At 40.8% G+C, this 25,045-nt stretch overlaps 1 long non-coding RNA gene across 1 annotated transcript in view; it reads right to left on the bottom strand.

Annotated features, from left to right (window-relative positions):
- LOC143099460 (uncharacterized) overlaps nt 1-18,368 on the bottom strand; it is a 35,796-nt gene extending 17,428 nt beyond the window's left edge. The window contains exon 1 of the long non-coding RNA XR_012981596.1: nt 18,209-18,368. This is a non-coding gene — a long non-coding RNA (uncharacterized LOC143099460). The remainder of the gene's footprint in view (nt 1-18,208) is intronic.
- Nucleotides 18,369-25,045: the final 6,677 nt, after the last annotated feature.

The raw sequence follows: 25,045 nt of genomic DNA, 5'->3' as shown, positions 1-25,045 counted from the left end.
TTCTGGATAAGACCCGGCCGAACAACTAGCTGGTGGGACAATTTTGTTAGCCAGACTGTGCTGCCAGAGGAGTGGAAAGAAAACTTCAGGATGTCGAGAGGCAGCCTATACAAGTTAAGTGACATTTTGCGCCCGCACATAGAAGGCCAGACGACTCGCATGAGAGATCCAGTAGTGTGGTCAAAAAGGTTGCCTGTACTCTGTATTACCCGAGTGATGAAGGTAGGCTACGGAAAACAGCTAACTCTTTCGGCTTGGCCCGTCAAACTGTCTCCAAAATAATCAGAGATGTATGTAAAGCTATTGCCAATCACCTGGGTTCCGAATACATCACCCTGCCACTGACTGAGCCTGCCGTAGCGGACCTTACCTGCCATTTCTTTCAAGCCCATGGTATACATCAATGTATAGGAGCTATCGATGGCACACACATAGAAATTAAACAGCCTTCGTCAAATTCAATGGACTTCCTGAACAGAAAGAACAGGTACTCCCTAAACGTCCAAGCTGTGTGCGATTACAAATACAGCTTCATAGATGTAGTTGTAAAATGGCCCGGCAGCGTTCACGATGCCCGTGTATTTGCAAACTCCAAAATTAACAAGCACCTGCGAGATGGCACGATTCCTCCATGTCCCAAAGTAATCGTGGAGGGAGAAAGCCCAGTGCCCGTGTTTATGTTAGGGGATCCAGCATATCCCTTAATGCCCTACCTTATGAAGGAATACACAAGCGGCGGACTGACACCCCAGGAGCAGTATTTTGGAGTGTCCCTTTGCAAAGCACGGATGGTCATTGAATGCGCCTTCGGGCGTTTGAAGGCCCGCTTCGGTGCACTCCGGAGAGCAATGGACTTGAACCTTAATGATTTGCCACTGGTTATCATTGCATGTTTTGTTCTCCACAATTTCTGCGAAGCCAACAATGAAGCACTCGCGCAATCAACTGTTGATGCGACTATTCGTTACGAGCGAGACTTTCAGCCTTCAACTCAGCACAACAACTTCCGCACAGAGTGCAACGAGTCAGAGGGAAGACGCATCAGACATATACTGACCAGATATCTGGATCCTTGACGTTATGTGAGCCTTGTTCGTTTAGCCAGGCCAGCTGACAGGTTGTTGAGGCTAAGGCCTAATTGTTATCTTAATAAAAGCCTTTGTTAACATTTCTTGATGAATACTCATGATTGAATGTCTATTAATAATAAATTACTAGGCTATAGCATAATGACTTAAAATTAATTGATGTTAATACTGTTGCCTTCATATAGCTAGAATTAAATGGAGAAGTTTGAGATAGGCCTGTGCAGTTGGAAGCAACAGTGAGACCTAGCAAGGCCTAATGATTCTATGGCAACATTAGAAACTTTAAAATCTAAATCATTTAGCCTTTCACAAAGGATGTTTAATTTTAATGTTTGCCTCATGCTGCCACTGAGTTATGTAGGTGTTAGGCTATTTTGTCCCGGCTATTTAATCCCGGTGATGCTGGCATTAATAGATGTGTGAAACCCTGATATCACATTATCAACCTAAGTAGCCTATCCTAGAAGTAAGAAATCAGAAAGACAGGCAATGTAATTTGATCAAATGTATTCAACAGCAAAAAAGATCTCAAAATATTCAACAATATTAAAAAACTGCTAACATATATGCCTACATTCCGAACACATCACAGGAACTGATTAATTCCGCTACCATACACGCACATGCGTCACTCTTCAAAGTACTGGGAGTAAGAGAAAGAGTTCTGTTGCGTTGATGTGGAAGGGCTGGGAGTTGGGTTTGGTGTGTGTGTGTGTGGGGGGGTGTCCATATCGCTGGCTGTTCAGCTGGTGGTAGAGAGGATATTGAGATGGAGGCTGCTGGAACATCGACTGGCGCATCATGGCAAAGCCCTCTGCAATAGAATTGGTGAGCCTCTCCACACTTCCAGTTAATCTTGACATGTTGTCAGAAAACTCCTTCTCGGTTTCCTCCATTCGCTGAAGCACCTGTCGTTTGAGCTGCAATTCCTCCTTTGCAATTGCGTTGGCTTGCTCTTCAGAGGGAAGTTTTCGCTTTAGCTTCTCGGAACGGTGGGTCGATAGATAAGCTGCAAGCCTGTCTCGACGACCAGTATACCCATCCTCCTGAGGATCATCTCGGCTCTCAGCAGGTGAAGAACTGTTTACCTACAAAACATCAATCGGTTAGCCACTGTAGTCCTAGCACTATGTAGCTGTCACACAGATCGCTAAATGCTTGTAGCCTAGACTACAGTTAGCACCAGTAGCCTAGGCTACAAGCTGCTAAGTTATTGTCTTGGTAATGACATCTGTTTTTTCTCTTGTTTTTCGCCGAAATTAAGGCACAATATTTTGAGTGTCAACTGTGCAAAACATCAACTTGAGACATAAGCACTACAATAGTCAGAGTTTTAACTTACCATGGTATCGTCGGGATCTACCAGGTCGCTTGTTTCCAGGCCAGAGCTTAGTGTGGTTGTTGCTGGAGATCCGCCCTATATGTTCTGGCAGAGATCAAAATATAGCAGGACAACTCGTCCATGGCCACTTTTCCTCCCGGAATCCACCGCCTGCCTATATTTACCTCTAACTGCCTTCAGTTTGGTAGTTACGGCTGTTTTCGTAATCTCCTCTACCTTGTGAGGAAAGTCCTTTTCATCAGGGCTACTACCGCTGGCATCAGCTGCATATTCCGTCACAAATCGCTGGAGAATATCTCCATATTTTGTGACACACGACTCCCAATCTACATTTTCCACGGCTTTCTTTGTCTTGTAATCCTCAATAGCAACTCCACCTCCTTGTCGGTCCATACAAAAAAACTCGCCTTTGAACTTTTTGATTGCGCCATTGTAACGTTAACCAGCTGTTCAACTCTGCAACTTTTTACCTAACGCTATCAGCTGATCGCGCGCCAGTAATCTAAACAGAGAGGCGTGGCAGGAGTGGCGTAACCATGACAACAACTGTTTATCAAAATAATTTCAGTGTGGAACGTGGATGCAAAACATTCGGTAAACATTAGTGTGGACGGAAATCGTTTTCATGGCAAATGTGCTTTTTCATATTTACCCGGGTTAGTGTGGACAGGGTCTTACTTTCTGTTTTGTCATTTCACCCACATAACATATAAACAGGAAAACAGTCACATGTAAACCAACAATAGTAAACTATTACTATAACCACAAACCCTATGATATTATATATGAATAAAGTAGCCTGGTCAATCAGTTCCTATCGTGAGTGCCTTTGTAGTTCTTCAGGGCCCTATTTTTACTACCCCTGCTGTCAGTGTCCGTAATGGACGTGATACAATCATCACTATTACCACTGGCACCTCCAGCTATGTTGGGCAGAGGGTCGAAATAAGCATGATATGCTTAGTGGACACTGCATACATGCAAAGACGCACCTCCATTCACAGACGCACCGTGACTATCACTGTCAATAGACGATCGATCATATTCTCCAAAAGGCCGATATTCTTCTTCAGAATAGGAATAGGTGAATAACAGACCCAAGACTTCATCACGCATGAACTTTTTTTCAACATCTAATCACACCTAATCACATCAACCTACCCATGTCATCCCTTATGAAATAGCCTACCGCACAAACACAAAGGGTCTAACTTTTACAACACTGGCTGTAGGCTATGTGCGCTACTGTAGGGTGTTGCAAGCTTTTGAAAAATTCTGGGATGAGGGAAATTTCTCCCCCGGGAATTGTTTTAAATTCTGGCTGCTAAACACACTATTTTAACACAGTTTGGGAGGGACAGAAATACCTTTACAGAGCAAGCGGCTCTGGCTCAATTAGGTGAACATACCTTATAGTACAGGAAACAAAGCCCCAAAAAGGCCTTAGTTTTTGAAATACCTCCACCCGAGGTAGAACAAAGCAAAACCATATTATGTCTATTTCATGAAACGGATTGTTGTATAAAAATATTTTACTGCACAACATGTTTTTTTTTTATGTTTCTTAGATCCTGCTCAAAACCGGAAATTGTGAAAATTCCGAATTTTACAAAAGGGACTGAATACTTTATCACATGTATCTTTGTAAAGAAACTCACCAAATTTGGACTGTGTGTCCACAGCAAGTTGGTAAATGTCATGAAATAGTAAAATAACCAATTAATGTGACCATTTCTTAAAATACATACCCATAAACATGACAAGAATATAGGCGGAAATAAAATAAAAGTTGAAAAACAACATACCAGATCCCTACAAATGCATGTAGTTTTGAAAAGTAAGTCAACAGGTATCACTGAGTACAATTTACAAGCACTAGAAACCTTTGTCATCTCATGGAAATGAATTGTTTGACATTTAAGTAAACTCTCTAGTGTCACTAACTGACATCCTGCACCACTAGAATTTTTTTAGCGGAATTTTTACAATGGGGCCCTATAAGCATAAATAAGGATGCAAGACATGTTAGAACTTGCATGTATATACATATGCCTTTGATTCAAGTTTTTTTCACAAGCATTTCCAGTATTTCTATCTATAGTGCCATGCTGTCCCAGGTAGAACACTACTATGAGTTGTTGCAATTGTTATAATTGTTACATTCTTGGGGAATGTAACATCTCATGTGTGCACAAAGCTAAAGAATTAGCTCATACACTCTGACAAACATTTAATAAGCAATCACTAGTTTTGACTGGTGAAAATACTTGAAGTGGACTGCCAATACTATCAAAAAGGACAGGATCATCTTTGAGAAGGAAAAGGTAAGACCCACTTTTCATCTCAATTTGACATGAGTGTGACACCTGGCGGCTCGCCAAATTTGTGAGGAGGGTGAGGGGGTAGACGTTCAGACAGTGTGAAACCTGAGGTAAAACAAAATAAGAAAAATACAATAAAGCACGTACTAACATCACAACATAATGTAAAGATGTCTTTTCATTCAAATAAATGGAAAACCTTTGTGTTCTTGCAATCAGGTTGCATCAGAAAAGGTATCTAAAAGTTTGTCATCTTTCCTTGAAGAAGCACATTACCAAACCCAATTGTTCATTGAACAGCGACTTGCCAAGGACACAAGAACTAAGAGTTTCTGGGAACCAGAGAGGAGAAGGTGTGCTGTGCTGTCCTGTGCTGACATGAAAACACCAATGTCAAAATGCGGTTCTTTTTAGGAGACTTTTAGCTGTGTCTAGCCAAAGAAATGTGTCTATGGTTAATGTTCTGTCCCACGAGCTTGCTGTTGTGCCACCTGCTTTATTTTATGATGATGGAAAAATGAGAAAAACTTCCAAAGCTGAGCTAGGCAAAAAACTTGAGGGAGGGAATTTGTGTGCATTGCCTGACACAACAGGACCATCAGCATATGTCCTTGATGGTATGGCATTGCTCCAAAGTCTTAACGAGTCTGGATTTCGATCTTTCAATGACCTTGGAGAATGAGTTCTGAAAATAGTCCTTTCTTTGTTATCTGGTGTGAAGAAAGTCAGCTGTGTTACTGTTGTTTTTGATAGGTATGACAATCCAAACTGCATTAAGCAGCAAGAAAGACACCGACGTGGAGCTGAGAATGGACCAACACATCTAATCTCCGGAAGCACAAAGGTGCCAAACTACAGGAGATTTCTGTCTAATGGTGGTAACAAAGCCATGCTTTCAAAATGTATCTGTGATTACATCACAGCCTCAGGACCAGACAGACTAAATGAAGAACAGACAATTGTCTTGGCTGGAGGTTTTGCAAAAGCTGGAGACAAAGTTCATCCAAAAACTGAAGAGCCTTCCCGAGCTCAGCTGCGACCATGAGGAAGCCGACACACAAATAATGCTACATGCCATCCATTTAAGCAAAATGTATACAAAAATAATTATCAGATGTGATGACGCTGATGTCCTTGTGTTGCTCCTTCATTATGCCAGCATGTTTGGCTCTGCGTTGGTTTTTATGCACAAAGGTCACACTGGCAGAGGAAGGTTTGTGCCAATCTGTGCAATGCAGGAACACCTCGGAAAAGCCTTCTGCCAGTGTCTTACAGCATGTCATGCATTGACAGGATGTGACACAACGAGTAGCTTCTTCAGAATTGGCAAAACAACTGCCATCACAAAGCTGCGTAAACATCTGGAAGAGCTGACTGGCTTGAGTCACTTTGGTTTGAGTGAGAACTTGGAGGATTCTTTTACCTGTGGCCAGAGAGTTCATTTTAATTTTGTATGGAAGAAAGAAAAATGAGCAAGGTAAACATTGTGCCACTCTAGATGAACTTCGGTACTGGCTTCCACCTCTGACACGCCAGCCTCTCATCTACCCCCCAACAGAGGGTGCATTTAGGCAGCATATTCTGAGAGCTATGTATCAAACTGCTATTTGGTGCCACAGCCATCACCATCACCAAAAATCAATACTCTGGAACCCTGTTGGGAAAGGCTGGAAATTTACAGGTGGAATTATGGAGCCGGTGATGTGTGTAAAGCCAGCAGCACCTACAGTGGGCAGTGCTTCGACTTGGCCAGCTTCACTCGCGGTCCGCGCGTGGGATCACGCGGTATCACGCGACTTTAATTTGTATTTTCCCAGTGAGATGCTGCAACAACCCAAACAACCGGTAGATGGCTCAAGTGAGCAGGGTGTCTCGTAAAAAGAAATGGAGCCTGGAAAACCCTACACAGACTTCACCACAGACTTTAGCAGACTGGTTTAGAAATAATTTAATAGCCAGAAATATGCCTGCCCTGCCCTAATAAAGAAATATTTGGTTAACTGCGAGTGAATCCCGTTTGCAGCCGTAGAAGAAACGCAGGACAAATTAAACATTCTGGTTTTCTCCGAGTGCAACGATGATAGACAGACATCATTTGGACAAAATATAGAGCATATTAACCTCTGTTGCTCAGCCAAATGCCTTCCTGTTACGTCCTGTTATCACGGAGTTACAGGCGATAAACGATTTTTTAAGATCACAAGTTTACTTCATTAGCGGTTTATTTTTTTGATTATTAAAGAGTGTTTTTCATTTAAAGGTTTGACCTCGTGCTTATTCAGTAGAGCATTTAGTGCTCTTCCCAATCCCAGACATTCACATTGCATGTTTGTTTGTAATGGATGCAACTGCGAGATAGGCTACGCGTTGGACGGCAATGAGTTGTGAACGGACATGAACCAAGACATATAGCCCAGCAGCAATCTAGGGACTGTTCGTTATTTATTGAAGGGGCCACCGGAGGAATTTTGAGTGCTTCAGTCAAAAGTTGCATGACCCTCCCTTGCCTGCTAGAAATTGTTTAATGACCCTCCGACAGAATTGTTAAAAAAGACATTGCCAATTGTCGCATGTCTTCCGCCCGCGCGGCTTTGCGCCACAGCCACACACTGTGATAACGTTCTTAAATCAATCTTTCGTGAGCTTGCATGCTACCAGTCCTTCCTTTTCAAATGTGTTGCGCCTGTTTGCACAATTTCACAAATAATCATATGTGATTAATAATATGACAAATAATCCATGTGCATGGGGACCGAAACAATGCATGCCAACTTTTTCCGTGTTTATCACGTATTTTAACTTTCCCCCGCTGTCTTGCCGTAGAATAGGCTATCCCAGATTTTAATACTCTCATAACAACCCTGCCATCGGGCCTGTCTCTGTGTTGCCCTGTTGCTACCCCTTGCCCTTCCAACGATACAGATGTCTTCAAATCATCGTTTTCCTTACTTGAATGTCATAAACATACAACTTCATGCAGCAGAATTACGCATAGGCTACTTGGAACATAACACATTTGACAAAGGACAGATGTATCATAACACCCCCAATTATCACCACTTTTGTTCAGAAATTCTAAAAAAACGATATTTTTTAACACTTCAAAATAACATTTGCTAAATTAACCTTACATTTTTCAGTAGCCATAGGTGTGTAGATTTGAACAAAATCTGGTTTGGTTCTTAACGGCACATGGACGGTTAGACCGAGAATTCTTGTCGTGAAATTAAAATTCCGAGCTCCAAGCGGTTGTGTACACTGCCGTGAGAGAAGCGGGTTCTGTGTTTCGTTCATGTCAGTGACTGACGCGAGAGAAGCAATGTCTGTGTTGTGTTGCATTGCGTTGCGTTAATTTATTTTCATTGGGCATACCGTGCCGTGCCGTCCACAGCTCTTCAGTTCTGACAAAGCCAAATTACTCCTTTTGAAACAATGAGTGCAGGAAGCGCGTTTGTATGGTAATATTGCTTGACGGGGGGGATCCCAAGCAGCTTTCAGCCATAAGGCTACTTTGAGAACATTTCAATTCACCCGACACTAATATTCAAAATGTTGAAAACTATTTCGGCATAGCCTATAAAGCAGTTTAATTAAATGGAATGTTAGTTGTAAACAAACAAGCTACTTGGTGAGGCTTGGCCTCACAGATGCGCTCGTGCCTTAGATCAGGGGTCCCCAACCTTTTACGTACCATATGGACCGGTTTGATTCCCATTTTTTTTTTCACGGACCGTGGGGGGGGGGGGGGTTCGGAAGTTCCATGTTCCATATGTGTTGTGCATGCATTACTTGAAAAGAACTAGCTCCAGTTATGTATGAACAGTGAAGGTAACGAACTCTTAAAAACGTGAAAAACGTGAACTTGAAGAAGTGAAAATGGAACAATATGAACTATGAAAATTGAACAACTTGAAGCTACATCTATCAAGTGTGAACATGCTTAACAAAATATGGGAACAAAACATGGGAACTAAACGTGCATTACGAATATAATCAGTGGGAGCCCTGTGCTTGTTTCCCTGCAACAAGACAGTGACACCCTCAGTGTGTTTGAAATGTCCAGTCGATTGCGCAATTTGGTTTTAGTTGCAGTCATTGCAGAAAACCCGGCCTAGCATAGATACGTGGTGGGAAATGGTAGCAACGTTTTCAGCGCTTTTACGGCTATCTCGGGATATTCTGCTTTGGTTTTGATCCAAAAACCCGCCAGAGAGGTTTCCTCATACACACTTTTAAGACCACCGTCATTTGCAATTTCGATCAACTGCTCTTCCTCCTGCGCTGACAGGTTAGGACTATTCGGGATATTGACAAATGGGTATCGGACCGACTCATTGGTTTGCCGTGGATCTTTGGAGGATGGGAAGTAGCCTAACGCTCAAACTCATTTGAAAGCGCAACAAGGTGATCGCGCACCAGCTGCAAGAGAAAGTGCCCTGCCTCAGTCTCTCCCAAAATCCCCACTACTGTTTGGAACATATCAAATACACCCCATCCCCATTCGTCCCCACAAATCAAGCTTGGCTTTAAATGCAGCGACTTTATCTGCCAGTTTAAAGACAGTCGTCATTCTCCCCTGGAGTGACAGGTTGAGGTCATTAAGCAACCCGAATATGCCACATAGGTAAGCGAGTTTTGACCCCCAGTCCTCATCACTAAAATGTGCAGCTAACGGTGACTTTTTTTCTGTAAGAAATCTCTGCAGCGGCTCTCGCAACTTAAACACCCTGGCCAGTGTCTGCTAAAGATGCTTGTTTTTTGTTGCTCATTCTAGCAGTTTAGCTAACTTCGTGTGACACTACTGTTCGCCAAGAACTGATCAAGTGAAGTGAGCTGACCTGAGGCTGCGCAGCGCTGAAGGCAATATGTAAAGTGTTGAAGGCTGGACAGACGTAAGAAAATTGACCTTGCAAAATGCAAACATGCGTGCAATCAAACAACTGCATTATTGCGAATTAAATTGAGTTTAGTTTGCATGCATTTTTTTAAAACTCATGTCGTAGGCTACGGCCCGGTTAGGAATGTACGGGCCGCGGCCTGTTGGGGACCGCTGCCTTAGATGGCAGGAAAAATCTTCAGCCTATAAATTGAAGCAGAAATAGGCCTACACCAAATGTTGAAAAACGTTTACGTGTGATGAAGTCTTAGGTAGGCTATGTTATTCACCTATTCTAAATCTGAAGGAGAAGATCCTTTTGGAGATTATGGTCGATCGTCTATTGAATGGAGGTGCGTCTGCGTGTACGACGGTGTCCACTAAGCATACCATGCTTATTTCGACCCTCTGCCCAACATAGCTTGGAGGTTGCAGTGGTAATCGTGATGATAGTGTCCGTAATGGACGTGGTACAGACAGCAGGGCTAGTAGAAATAGGGCTCTAAACTACAAAGTCACCCGCAATATGATGCAAACTTCTGGGTAGCCTACTCAGATTACCCGCGATAGGAACTGATTTGACCAGAATACTTTATTGTAGGCCTTGTGGTTTAGAAACCATATACATCTTAGGGGTTGGTATACATCTTAGGTGTTTTCCTGTTAATTTGTTATGTGGGTAATATGAAAAAAGGAAAGTAAACCTGCTCAAATATGTTGATCCAGTATTTACTGAAAGGTGCATAATTTGAGGTGCTTGCCATCCAGTGGCAAATTAGATGGGTAAATTTACCCCCTTCATAAACTTTTGTTTTACTCAAAGATTTTTACATTTACAGTAGGACTTTATCTCTCACCACTTTCAAGCCATGGCCTTTTGAAATTTTGATATAAAAATCCAATGGTGTTGCTTTCTTAACCCTGACGCCTATAGTTTGCCAGGTTTAAAAAAGTTATGAGAGGAAAATATTTTTATTTGGTGTGAAACACACACATACCTGTTTTTATGCTTTTTTATTTGTTTTATAATTTGTATTAATATTTATTTTATCATTATTTTATTTAGAAGCTAAGGTTGCTAGTGTCTAAAACTAGATAAAAACACTACTTTCTGTTTGCAGTTTTGTGTGGTATTTGAAAAAAAGAACATTGCATTTTCAGAAATAGCCGGCCCTCCAATGAGATGACGTTGGCAGAATTGGCCCCCAGCTCATTTGAGTTTGAGACCCCTGTTATTGTGCATCAAATTAAAATGTTCTCTTTTGCAAACGTAGGCATAGCAGAATAATTTAATAATGTTACAAAGATACTACATCAATCTCTATATTTCATTAGGCTACTAGGCTATTTGTTTTGCCTTATTATTGATTCATTTAGGCTAGGCCTTTTTATTCAGGGGCCGTATTCACAAAGAATTTTAAGGCTAAAAGTAGCTCCTAACTGGCGAATTTAATAGCCACTCCTAAAAATAATGGGCGTGTCACTCCTAACTTTAGGACTCCTAATTTTTTTCACAAAAAGTAATTCACGAAGCATTTTAGACCTAAAAGTAGCACCTAAAAGTCTGGGACAGCTTAAAAGAATTCGAGAGGACTCCTAACTCACTAAGACCTATTCATAAACAGCTTTTTGTGGCATTTTAGGCTGCGATGTTTTGAAATGCGCTATGCGGCAACAGGAGCTTCCAATCCCGAGGGAACAATTTTGCATTCATAAAAGGAATGCAATAACGCCACCAACAACAACCAAAACTACTCATTGTTAACATGTAAGTGAAATGTAACGTTTCATTGTGAATCAAATTAAAATGTTCTCCTCTTTGCAAACGTAGCCTAGGCATATGGTGACAGATTAATTTAATAATGTTGCAAAGGTACTGCATCAATCCATAGGCCTATGTTTCATTAGGCTACTAGGCTATTTGTTTTGCCTTACTCTTTATTCATTTAGGCTAGGCCTTTTTATTCAGTTATTAATCATCTTCCGTCCTTCTCACTACTTGTGTAGCGCACGCATTCTCCGACCTGTCACCTGTCACTCATCATCGGAAGGGAGGTGTTTGGAATCATTCCCGCGTTACAATCGTCAGCCAATCAAGGTGGTCACTTCAGTCAAGCTCGTGCACGAGTAATGACGTCATCTATAGCAACCAAGACTCACTCCTAGTTTAGGAGTTGTCTGAAAGGCTTTGTGAATAACTTTTAAGAGAAAACTCCAAGCTAAAATCTTTTAGTGCGATTTAGGAGTAGCCTACTCCTAGTGGTAAGATAAAAGCCTTTCTGAATAGCCTACGGCCCCAGTTATTCATCATCTTCCGTCCTTGTGTAGCGCACGCATTCTGAGACCTGTCACCTGTCACTCATTATCGTAAGGGAGGTGTTTGGAATCATGCCCGCGTTACAATCATCAGCCAATCAAGGTGGTCACGCTTGCCCATTTACACAAATTAATGGTCGAATATTACTGATGATCATTGTTATTTAAGAACATGCAGTGTGCGTAGGGCACCAAAAACATCTTGCTCGTAAAAAAGCATCATACCGCACATTGTGGCGGGTCTGTTATTTACTGTAGGCTGCGCAAACCAGGGCAAGCCTGCATTCGAGGCCTTCTGTTGAAGAATTTTATATAAAGCCTGCGCTAACAGTAATCCTCCTGCCCCTGATAGGCCTACCACAGCTGTGGATATGTGTGGAATTTTCAAGTAATAACACAATCCAATGTGTGTCTCAATTGTCCCCCGCTGACCACCTCACACATTTCTCTAGATTTTGCAACGAATTTACATGACACATTGCCATAAAATATGCCAGTTTTAGGACACATAATAATGTTTGTAATGATACCAGTTAGGCCTACGTTTAACAGTAGCCTAACAAGTGTAACTAGAATGGCGGTTCCGAGGAACTGCAAGAGTGGGTTTGATCAGGGGCATGGAACTCGGCCTCATTCAAGGATTCCAACGGTACCTCATTTATGAAAATCGGGCACACGGATCAAAAGTTATCTGCATTAACGCAACATCCAATAAGCTAAAACGCATAAATAACGTGGTTGCTATGCTGGTTGCTATGGTGGTCGCTAGGTTGACATTACAGGGGTGGTTTCTAGGTTGTTGCTAGGGTAATTAGTTAGTTGCTAGTAAGCCATCTTAAGCTGACTGCATAAAGTGATTATTTTAAGAGATACATTTTCAAACCAGAACTGTGTATAGGTCATAGTTAAAAACGTATCAGAATCTCAGAAATAATCACGTAATGCAGCCAGTTTAAGATTTTTTAAGAAGTCAGATTTTTTAAAGGCAATCAAATTTCTGCTGACTCTCTTCTGGCTGCGGTTAAAGGCCAGCGCCTCCTGAGAGGCCTGAAGGGTCACTTCTGAGGTTGTTGGCTGCTGGAACCGAAAAATGGACTGCATTTTCTTAAAAGACAATGTGACTGAATGTGACTGAAGTGCGGGCAAAGTTTGCACAGAAATGTACGATTTTTCCCACCCTGATCGACCTTGTCATAAAACTTGTTTAAATGATCACACGACGCCTCCTTGCTGCTTTGTCGTCTACATCAGCCTTTCTCAAACTTCTTTGACCTGAGGCCCAGTCAAAGCATACTTTGGGGTCATAGGGCCCACCTACATGAACCCACCCCCCCATCAAATTGTAATGATATCACAATTATTATTATTTTTATACTATATTGCCTACATGCACTTCAAAACAGTCAATGTTTAAAGTGCTAAGATTGTTCACAAAAGTTTGTGAAAGCATGCACATCAGAGTACTGCTTTATTAATGTAAAATATAATTAGGCCTACACTAGTTTCATTGTTTTTGCATTGTTGCATGATTGATATGCTATTTAATTACATTTCATTTGAATGCCTGAATGTAAGAATTCAGGAAACACAATACCAGCTTTTAACATTTCTGCTGTTTACTAGTTTATGTAAATCACATAACACATGAACTGTTTAAATACTACTAATAGCCCATTACTGTACACAATAATGTGCCCATTCATTAACATATATTAAACATCAGGCGTCTTGTTTACACATTTAAACCATATTTGCACTTTGAATGCACTTTGTGAATTGCCTCCCAAATTGTTCCATTCTTCCTGTCACTAAAGTCCTACTGTATTTTATATCAATTTCAATATTTGACATCTGCACATAAGGTCTACTCATCTAGACAAATTAACGGACAGAGCCTTCTGATAAGGCTGATTATTGCATCTGCAGTGATGTATCTGACTTGACTACATCTGTTGCTGTTGTGAAATGCCACAGTTACCATAAAGCCTTAACCTTTACATCCACTGACATCTAAACATCCAGTTTGTTGAGGACATTTGACACGTGTTGCCTGCAGTTAAGGGTGCTAGGAGAAGAACATTACAATGTTTACCTAGAGTCCATCTCTTCAATAAACCTTATGATGTGATATTATACCATGTTTATTTTCTTCCTGTGTTGTACTAGATACATTGTGAAACTAACATGTCTACAGCTAAACACACCATTAACAGTGCAGGGATTTTATCACAGTGGTAAGATGTTACTATACACAATATGTACCTTGTGGAGTTGTGAATATTTTAACGTTGACACTTCAGCGGTGGAGGTGGGCTAGTGTATCATATGTGGCACCATTGTGTCCACAGATCTGTGATGTAGCATCTGAATTGATTACATCTACGTCTTTGGGCATGTTATAAATCGCCAGAATCATGTCGAATGCATGTACATTTTAATGCATGTTTTTCTGAATTTCGGAGGTCTTGTTATGAAAGCGGTTTCCCAATCATTCATATGGGAAAAGGTTTTTACACTTTCAACATAAAGTTTGTATATTTACACTTCGAATTTCGTTACAGCATTTATATCACTGCTACTGGCCTTGTCGTAAGTTTTTAGAGGGGGTGGTATTTTTAGGTGTAGCTGGACTAAGTTAGCTTTACTGAACTCAACTCGTGTTTTTTCTGGAGCTGCGTCCGTAGCCTACTTGCTGTAAGTTTTACACTTACGGTAGCATAATGAGGGTCTCTACATGTAAACCGAAGCATTGAGAATGTTGTAAGTGTACAGGCAATTTATTAAAAAGTTTTACACTTACGGTAGCATAATGAGGGTCTCTACATGTAAATCGAAGCATTGAGAACGTTGTAAGTGTACAGGCAATTTATTAACAAGAAACACATCCGCCATCTCTTCCGTGTATATCCTGTTGCGTTCAGTTCTCATTCTGAGTTTCACGCGAGATTTACCCAGAGAGTTCTGTTTTCGCCCGTCTGTATATGTGAACGAGACGTGAACGGTACTGTTTTTCTTTTTAATAAACTACCTGTAGACTTACACAGTTCTCAATGCTTCGGTTTACATGTAGATACCCTCATTATGCTACGGTGTAAGTGTGTTGCTATTTGGAGCCTTGGTAGCGATTTATTTGTACTACGTTTAGTTCAAGCATCGTTGTTGTTTGGTGGGTCAGGTGACGAGCCGTCGAATCACAGCACAGCACCCAGAATGCATTGCAACACACCGTCATGAAGGGACTCAGCGTTAGGTCGGCTTTAAATAGCATACAGAACCAATAGTAATATAACGTTGTCTGTAAGCTCCACAGATTGTGGCAAGACAATTGAATTGATTGTGGACTTCTTGCTGGGCAACGATGAGTAACTTGAATAGTAATGCTGCGTGGATGTGCATGATATCTGTATGAAAGTGTGTTTCTCAATGTAATAATCTATACAACTGTACACATGACTAAGTTTGAATGGAACTAGCTGGGCATAGGACTGGGCTGAATGGATTGGTAAAATACTTTATTTATTTATTTTTTTAATGACCTATATGAACATGGTTTGGCTTTAAAAAAAAGATGAGACAATCTTTTTTTACATGACCTTTACAACTGGTGCTGGCAAGGCATTGAACTGGGCTGAATGGATTTGGAAAATATATATATATTTTTTTAATGACCTGTATCAACATGGTTTGGCTTTAAAAAAAAAGATGAGACAGCGCTTCGCGCTGTCTCATCTTTTTTTACATTACCTTTACACTTAATGCTGGCAAGGCATTGAACTGGGCTTCATTCGAGGATTCCAACGGTACCTCATTCATGAAAATCGGACATACTGGTCAAAAGTTACATGCACACACCTTCATATACACAGACAGCCCAGCCCAGCCCAGCCCATTAGACATTGCCAGATGGCTTAGAACTCTGCCAGGTGCAAGTAATCAACTCTAGCAGCAGAGCTCTACCAGGTGCAAGTAATGAGGTGCTGTGATGTCATAAAGCCCCAGCATTCCGCCATTCATTTCAATGGGGCCCAAAAACGCAGAAAAACGGGAATACCGCGAAAACGACAAGGGCCAGCGACACGAAAGCAACAAGCAAGTTACACCGATTCGGGCCTGAATTTTTGGAGTTCGAACCGCTTCGATAGCTCAAACGGTCTAGGAGCAGTAGTTCGGCCAAAAAGTGGGTGAAAAGGAATAACTAGAATTGCGGTTCCGAGGAACTGCAAGAGTGGGTTTGATCAGGGGCATGGAACTCGGCCTCATCCAAGGATTCCAACGGTACCTCATTTATGAAAATCGGACATATGGGTCAAAAGTTACATGCACACACCTTCATTATAAACAGACAGCCCAGCCCAGCCCATTAGACATTGCCAGGTGGCTTAGAACTCTTCCAGGTGCAAGCTTAAGCAATTAGAGCTGTGATGTCACAATCGAATTAGAATCCTTGAACATTCCGCCATTCATTTCAATGGGGCCCAAAAACGCCGAAAAACGGGAATACCGCAAAAACGACAAGGGCCAGCGACACGAAATTAACAAGCAAGTTACACCGGTTCGGGCCTGAATTTTTGGAGTTCGAACCGCGTCGATAGCTCAAACGGTCTAGGAGCAGTAGTTCGGCCAAAAAGTGGGTGAAAAAGAAGATATAATAAGAAAACTTAAGAAGAACAATAGTGGTCTTGCTGGATCAAACCCACTAATAAACTAGAATTGCGGTTCAGAGGAACTGCAAGAGTGGGTTTGATCAGGGGCATGGAACTGGGCCTCATCCAAGGATTCCAACGGTACCTCATTTATGAAAATCGGGCACACGGATCAAAAGTTATCTGCATTAACGCAACATCCAATAAGCTAAAACGCATAAATATAGTGGTTTCTATGCTGGTTGCTAGGGCAATCATGCTGGTTGCTATGGTGGTCACTAGGTTAGAAGGCCAGGCCTCCTGAGAGGCCTGAAGGGTCAGTTCTGAGGTTGTTGACTGCTGAAACCGAAAAATGGACTGCATTTTCTTAAAAGACAATGTGACTGAAGTGCGGGCAAAGTTTGCACAGAAATGTACGATTTTTCCCATCCTCATCGACCTTGTCATACAACTTGTTTAAATGATCACACGACGCCTCCTTGCTGCTTTGTCGTCTACATCAGCCTCTCTCAAACTTCTTTGACCTGAGGCCCAGTCAAGGCATACTTTGGGGTCATAGGGCCCACCTACATGAACCATCAAATTGTAATGATATCACAATTATTATTATTTTTATACTATATTGCCTACATGCACTTCAAAACAGTCAATGTTTAAAGTGCTAAGATTGTTTACAAAAGTTTGTGAAAGCATGCACATCAGAGTACTGCTTTACTAATGTAAAATATAATTAGGCCTACACTAGTTTCATTGTTTTTGCATTGTTGCATGATTGATATGCTATTTAATTACATTTCATTTGAATGCCTGAATGTAAGAATTCAGGAAACACAATACCAGCTTTTAACATTTCTGTTGTTAGTTTATGTAAATCACATAACACATGAACTGTTTACATACTACTGATAGCCCATTACTGTACACAATAATACTGTGCCCATTCATTAACATATATTAAACATCAGGCGTCTTGTTTACACATTTAAACCATATTTGCACTTCGAATTTCGCTTCCAAACTGTAATAACTACATCTACAAAGTCTAAAGAAGATAACCATGTAGTCTGTTCATAGATAAGATCAATTTTGACAGAACTACAGACTTTGTGAAAGTAGCCTAGTAGTCCTACATAAAAGGCTCCATATTCACTTCATTGCAAAATCGCGGTTGGTCTGTTTACACACTAAAACCATATTTACACTTCGAAATTCGCTTCCAAATTGTAGTAACTACATCTACGAAGTCTAAGGAAGATAATCATGTAGTCTGTTCATAGATAAGATACATTTTGACAGAACTACAGACTTCGTGAAAGTAGCCTAGAAGCCCTACATAAAAGGCTCCATTAACTTCATTGCAAAATCGCGGTTGGTCTGTTTACACACTAAAACCATATTTACACTTCGAAATTCGCTTCCAAATTGTAGTAACTACATCTACGAAGTCTAAGGAAGATAACCTTGTAGTCTGTTCAACGATAAGATACATTTTGACAGAACTACAGACCTCGTAAAAGTAGTACCTAAAATTAGTGTGATAAATGGCCATCACGTAGCCTAAAGCATATAGCACTAGCATATGACAACAGCAAATAGCTAACGTTTACGTTAGCCTAACTTACTTATCGTTGACGTTGACCCGACACGTTTATAAGTTAGACCATAGACTGATAAGGACGTCCATCAAAATTCCGTGTGTATCCTGTGTATCTTTCGTGCTGCTATCCTGTTGCCTTTTCCCTGTTGTTCCGGTGTTGTGTGCCTTCTGGTTTCTCCACCTACTGGTTTCCTTGCGCGTGCATGCGCTGCAGCAGTTGTTAGACATTTACAAACAAGTTGTTTTTAGGCGGTTTGAAGTCGCTTTTCATATACGCCATGAGCGCTCGACTACATTACAGCCACTCGGACAAAAGACGTAAAAAAATATATGTTTTGAAAACTAGCATTAAACTGGATTCGATACCGCAAAAGCAATACATGCACGACTCTCTCCAGCCTGATTCCCTACTCCTTGAGCCAACTAATACCTGGCTGTTACGCGATACAATTAACTATTGTAGGCTACCATCAATTAATAACGTAGGCAACACCCAGGTAACATGTTGTCCAGGCTATCTGAAACAAGTGGTTGCCCTTCATCTAAAACAACTGGTTACCTTAGGCTGCTACGGCCGTCAGTGCACTGTATGCTACTCTTTGTGGTTGATCAAATAAAAATAAAATATGTATTTGGTGATGACGTTATTGTAGGTCTAGTAGTAGTAGTAGTAGTAGTCTAGTAGACCTAAATTCTTAGAAATTAAATGGTACGACAGAAGAAACGATCTACATTTTAGTGCACCAGACCGCGATGTCTTCAAGGGTTGAATGAAGGGAGTTTGCAAAAATTAGCGTATTTTTCAAGTCAATAAACATTCTTACGAATGTCTTTGTCAGGGAACTTTTGACTTTTCAAAACCATAGGCCTGATAGTCGCTCAGACAAGGAGTTATAAGATAAAGGCAATACCATTTGTGTCACCTAATGCAAGACAAAATGTTGCTTGTGTGGTTAATTAATAGGTGATTGATGACGGTTTTCAGCGAATTGGAGTGGCTCAAAGAGATAATGCGCTGATTAGGTCGGTCTGGTTCATAGGTGTGCGTATTTATTGCAGGTTCGAATCCATTTTAATGCTATAAAGGGCAAAATTATAGCCTTTATTTTACATGTATTTTGTACGAGTGATTGTAGTGTAATGATCATGGGATAGATATGAAATGCGACTTCAAATCCGCCGAAAACAACTTGTTTGCGAATGTTTGACAACTCCTGCAGCTGTGGTGAGCAACGCGAGCACGCGCAAGGAAACCAGTAGGTGGGAAAAACCAGAAGGCACACAACACCGGCAACAAGGTTTTTACGCGATATTTGCCACATCCCAGAGAGTTGTTGTTTGGTGGGTCAGGTGACGAGCCGTCGAATCACAGCACAGCACCCAGAATGCATTGCAACACACCGTCTAGAAGGGACTCAGCGTTAGGTCGGCTTTAAATAGCATACAGAACCTATAGTAATATAACGTTGTCTCTAAGCTCCATAGTTTGTGGCAAGACAATTGAATTGATTGAGGACTTCTTGCTGGGCAACGATGAGTAACTTGATTAGTAATGCTGCGTGGATATGTATGATATCTGTATGAAAGTGTGTTTCTCAATGTAATAATCTATAGAACTGTACACATACATGACTAAGTTTGAATAGAGCATGCTGGGCATAGGACTGGGCTGAATGGATTGGTAAAATACTTTATTTATTTATTTTTTTAATGACCTATATGAACATGGTTTGGCTTTAAAAAAAAGATGAGACAGCGCTTCGCTTCGCGCGTCTGCAGTCAGCCAAATATGAATGTAATATTGCAATTGTTTATTGTACAGAAAAATAAAAATGACATGTCAAGCAGTCAATTGACTACATTGCAGTCAAGAAGTAGGGCAAATTAAGACACTGTTTTGATTTGCGTAGTTGCATTGCCCCCAACACTGACAATAACATAGCAGATTTCGATTTTCGCTACCACCGTGTAGTCAAGCCTTAAGCCATACCCAAGTAGCCTTAATCGAGGTAATGTTTAATTATGCATGATTTATTTTGTTATTGAATTCGTAGGCTGGGATTCCTCTCGGTAACAATTATGTTTGGTAGCCTCCTGCTTTTTCAGAGGGGGCGGCAGTCAGGCTACTGACAGAGCGATGTACAGTGGCAGAGCGAAGCACAGTGGCTGAAAGTGGTACTAAAGCTTCACGCAGCTTCATGCCTCGTAATGCGCGAATGAAGTGGCCATTTGGAAGCGATGCCCACTGTATAGAGGTGAGAGACCTCACTCATATGTACTGCAAAGACAAACAGTGTTGTTAAAGGAAGGAATGTCCTTGCATTGCAGCTGGTTTGCCATGCATTGAGTTCTGTGCATGTGACCCTCTAGAATGCCCCAACTCCCGTCTAGCTAGAAGCACATCTTAAAATGGATGTTTATTCCAAGCACATGTGAAAGTAATTGTAGTGAATAATTACTTAATATTAATCTTAGACTGGCGAACTTCAGGAAAACTCAGGAATCAGGTTTATTCTGTTACAAGCTGAGAGGGTACAAAAAAGGTCTATGGTCTATGTAGGCCTATCCCAGGCCTGAAAGGCCTAGGTTGGCCTGTAGCCAACTCCTCTCTTCCGCTCTACATCCTTAGTCTGACAATCCAAAATCTGATCTGACAAACATTGCAGTTTAGTTACTTTTAAATGTTTTAAACAAAGAACAAAAAATGGCGCCAAGAACAATCCCACTTGGTTGGCTCTTCACTTGGTATCAGACACACCTACTCACACCCACTTCACACCTATATGAATAGCATGAGGAGAGATATCTTATATATCAGAAATATCACTTATAGAATGTTCCAAACATTCTCACAATCACATCATTACAATCCTTGTAATGAGACTATCAAAATGATACCAGACATGAATACATTTACATTTCATGATACATGGATACATTATATCAAGGTAGCATCCTTTGTCTTGTGTAAGTGATAGGCCTTAAACCAGCACATTAGCATTCCATTGGGGGAGGGGATGGGGTCTTTGTTTAAAACCATGAAGGGTTACATGGCTAACTAAAAGTAGTCTTGAAGTTAAATTATTATCCATAAATTTTATTGCTATCACATGTTAATTGCAGATATGAATTTTTACAATTGTTGTTTCCTGATTCTTTTTCATTGCTAACACTAATGTTAATATATGCCTGTAATATATCTTCAAGAAAACACAACATTTAAATATAATGGTTAGGTTTGTCTTGCAAGTTTGAATTTTTACTTTACCCATACTGTCCTGCATTTTCCTACACACAGTTGTTGTTCCACAATGTTATACTAGCCTACTTAGAAACAAATGTGTTTGCTTTGACACAAAAAAACAATCATGTGTCATACCTGGGCACTGGAAATGTTTGTGGAAAAAAAAAACTTGAATTAAAGGCATATGTACATGCAAGTTCTAACATGTTTTGCATGTATGCCTATAGGGCCCCATTGTAAAAATTCTGCTGAAAAATTCTAGTGGTACAGGATGTCTGTTATGGGCTAGTGACACTAGAGAGTTTACTGAAATGTCAAATAATTAATTTTCATGAGATGACAAAGGTTTCTAGTACTTGTTAATTGTACTGTGATACCTGTTGACTTTTCAAAACTACATTTATAGGGATCTGGTATGTTGTTTTTCAACATTTATTTAATTTCCGCCTATATTCTGGTCATGTTTATGGGTATGTATTTTAGAAATGGTCACATTAATTGGTTATTTTACTATTTCATGACCTTTAGCAACTTGCTGTGGACACACATTCCAAATTTGGTAAGTTTCTGATCTTTATTTACAAAGATAAATGTGATAAAGTATTCACTGTCCCTTTTGTAAAATCCGGAATTTTAAAAATGTAAAATATTTTTGTAGAGGATGCAATGCCTAATCTCACTGCTGTCAGCATCACTAAGAACAGTGCGCCTTTTACTGTTAAACACCTGAAAAATATTAAGATGGTGTTTTCTTTTCATGTCGATCACTAGGCTTGAATGAGTTATATGTCTGAATTCAAGCCTTCCGTTTTTAAGCACCAGAATTGCTCATCATGTCATGATAAAGTTTACACCAATCATCAACTTCTAATGTATCCTTATGCTGAGAAGTCCGCTCTTTTTGCCCCAAACATAGGCTATCGTTTGTGTGCGAAGCATGTTCAATAAAGACATTACACAATCTATTTTTATTGTTGTAGGCCTAATACTGAATGATTGAATGATCATATATATAAATATAGCTGCAAGCAGCAATGCGGGGGCCTAGCAGTGCGCTATAGCAGGAATGGCGTTGCCATGGCATGAGCAAGCACTCACAGCAAGTTTGATTGCAAATGGATAAAGAACGGCTGAGAAATAAGCTCATTTACTTTGTTACAGTGCCCCTAGAGGCCAAATTACACCAATGTCCTTGTGCGTTCTCACAATCAGCTACCATGTCCTTGGACATACACCAAAGAGTTGCTGAGATGTGAGCTCACTTTCTTTATTACAGCACCCCTAGAGGCCAAATGAGACCACTTTCCTTGCATGTACTCACAATCAGCTACTTTGTCCCTATATTAAGTTCGGACTTCATACATCAAAGCGTTGCTGAGATACAAGCTCACTTCCTGTATTGCAGCGCCCCCTATTGAGGCCAAATGATGCCAATTTCCTAGTGCGTCCTCACAATCAGATACCAAGTCCCTGTACCAAGTTTGGACTTCATACATTAAAGCGTAGCCGATATGTTAGCCCACTTCCTGTTAGACGGCATCATCGCCATGTGTGATTGGCTGTCACAGGCAAATAAACTTGAAATTAAAAAATCTGACGAGTATCGTTTGTGCGGCTCGGTCTGAAGATCATTTCCGCCAAGTTCTGTGAAAATCGGATGAAATTTGTAACCGCTGAAACTTTGCGTAGAGTTTGGACAAAATCCAATATGGCGGAGGTCCAATATAGCGGAAAGTGACGGGATAGGGGTCGATGAACTTGGATGGTCCAAGGATTCAGACGCTTCCTCAATTGTGAAAATCAGACAAAAGAGTCAAGGATCACGCGCATGAACGCATGTCCAGCATTGAACTGGTGATGGCACTAGAGTGTTCAATGTATATGCATAAAAATTGCTGTGAGTGATTGGGACAGTGTCCTGACTAATGGTATCGAGTTTTGTTATGTTAACTCAAAGCGTCATGGAGATGTTAGTCCACTTCCTTTTTGGCGGCTTCATCGCCATATTTGATTGGCCGTCACGGGCAAACAAAAATTAAATTGAAAAATCTGACAAGTATCGTTTGTGCGGCTCGGGCAGAAGATTATCTCCGCCAAGTTCCGTGAAAATCGGATGAAATTTGTGACCGCTGAAACTTTTTGTAGAGTTTGGACTAAATCCAATATGCCGGAGATCCAATATGGCGGAAAGGGACGTAATAGGGGTCATTAAACTTAGGTCAGTCCAGGGATTCCAACGGTGCCTGATATATTAAAATCGGACTTTAGACCCAGTGGTTAAATTTTCGGCCAGATTTTGACCTTTTGGTGGCGATAGACGGCTGGGTTTAGAGATCCGTAAATGAGTGGTTAGTGGAGTGTCCCGAAATGTTCTGCATCGGCACTTTTTAGCCAGGCGTTCTATGGGCTGCCATAGACTCCAATGGCGGAAGTGGTGATTAACGGGGTCCGAGCAAAATGAACATGAGGTAGCATAACTTTTTCGTTTACATATGCTTTGATTGTTTGGGCCCAATTGTTCAAAACAAATGTGATCCGATTTCGGTTATCGGATTTCAGTTACCGGATTTCGGCTATCGGATTGGATCAAATCTTGAAAATGGGTTGTTCAAAGGGAAACAAGGATCCTGAAATTGGATTAGATCACAATGTAGGCGCTTTTATCAACGCGGTTGTGGCCGATACCGATAACCGATATTAATTTTGCTGTTATGGCCGATACCGATATTTACCGATGTCGATATATCTGTATAGAAAACACATTCTTATGATAATCAAATAAAGAGCTATTTTCCAAAATGCATTTTTTTAAATAACGTTTCAATAGCCTACCTTAGAACACCAGAGGATTACAATATAATAGAATATATCTATTATTTTATACCCTGATATAAAAAGAGAGAATACTGAATGTCTGATATTTATGCACTTTATGCAGATTAGCCTATAGGTATGGCACACTATAGGCCTACTATTTATATTACAACTCTCCCTCTTTAATTCAGCTGTGTGGTTGAAGCCTGGAAATATTGTAAACAAAGTAGCATAGTTGGCTAGCTTATCATAGTCTACTGATTGGACTGTTCAGTTTCCCCATGTGTGTTTAAGTTTAAAGGTAATACTTGTTCTCCTTGGTACAGGCACTTTTGGGAAACATTGGTATTGAGATGATCAGTCAACTTGAAACCAAGAGTTTTAAACAAATATGTGCAGCATGCTAATGTTGCTAAGCAGATTTAATAGTAATTTAGCTAGTCGTCTTCTATGAGTCCTTGCTTTCACGATTGTAATGTTTTATTTGGATTGCGTTGGCCGAGTCGCGCGTGTCCATTGAGTGAGCGAGAGAGAGCGGGGCAAAGAGAGGGGTGTTGTAAAATGGTGTTGCGGCTCCTTTAAGAGAGCTCCGTGTGTGTGTGTGTGTGTGTGTGGGAAGAAGCTGGGAAGGAGGGAGATAGAGTGAGGAAGTGCATGTATGCGACTGGAGCAGAGAGTGTGGAAGTTCAAGTTGGAGTCTGTACACAGTGTGAGCGGTGTTACTGTCCGAAATAAAACTCCATAAAGTTCAGCTCGTGTATTTTGCTCATCAGAAATGGGACCGTGACCCCGACGTTATTCTAT

Source organism: Alosa pseudoharengus, unplaced genomic scaffold (assembly GCF_046254945.1).
Source record: "Alosa pseudoharengus isolate Yale_2024_CS ecotype anadromous, Long Island Sound unplaced genomic scaffold, YU_APseudo_1.1 YU_APseudo_1.1_scf_29, whole genome shotgun sequence".
Taxonomy (NCBI): Eukaryota; Metazoa; Chordata; class Actinopteri; order Clupeiformes; family Clupeidae; genus Alosa; species Alosa pseudoharengus.
The sequence above is the reverse complement of the archived record's forward strand: the minus strand, read 5'-3'. Positions and strand labels throughout refer to the sequence as shown.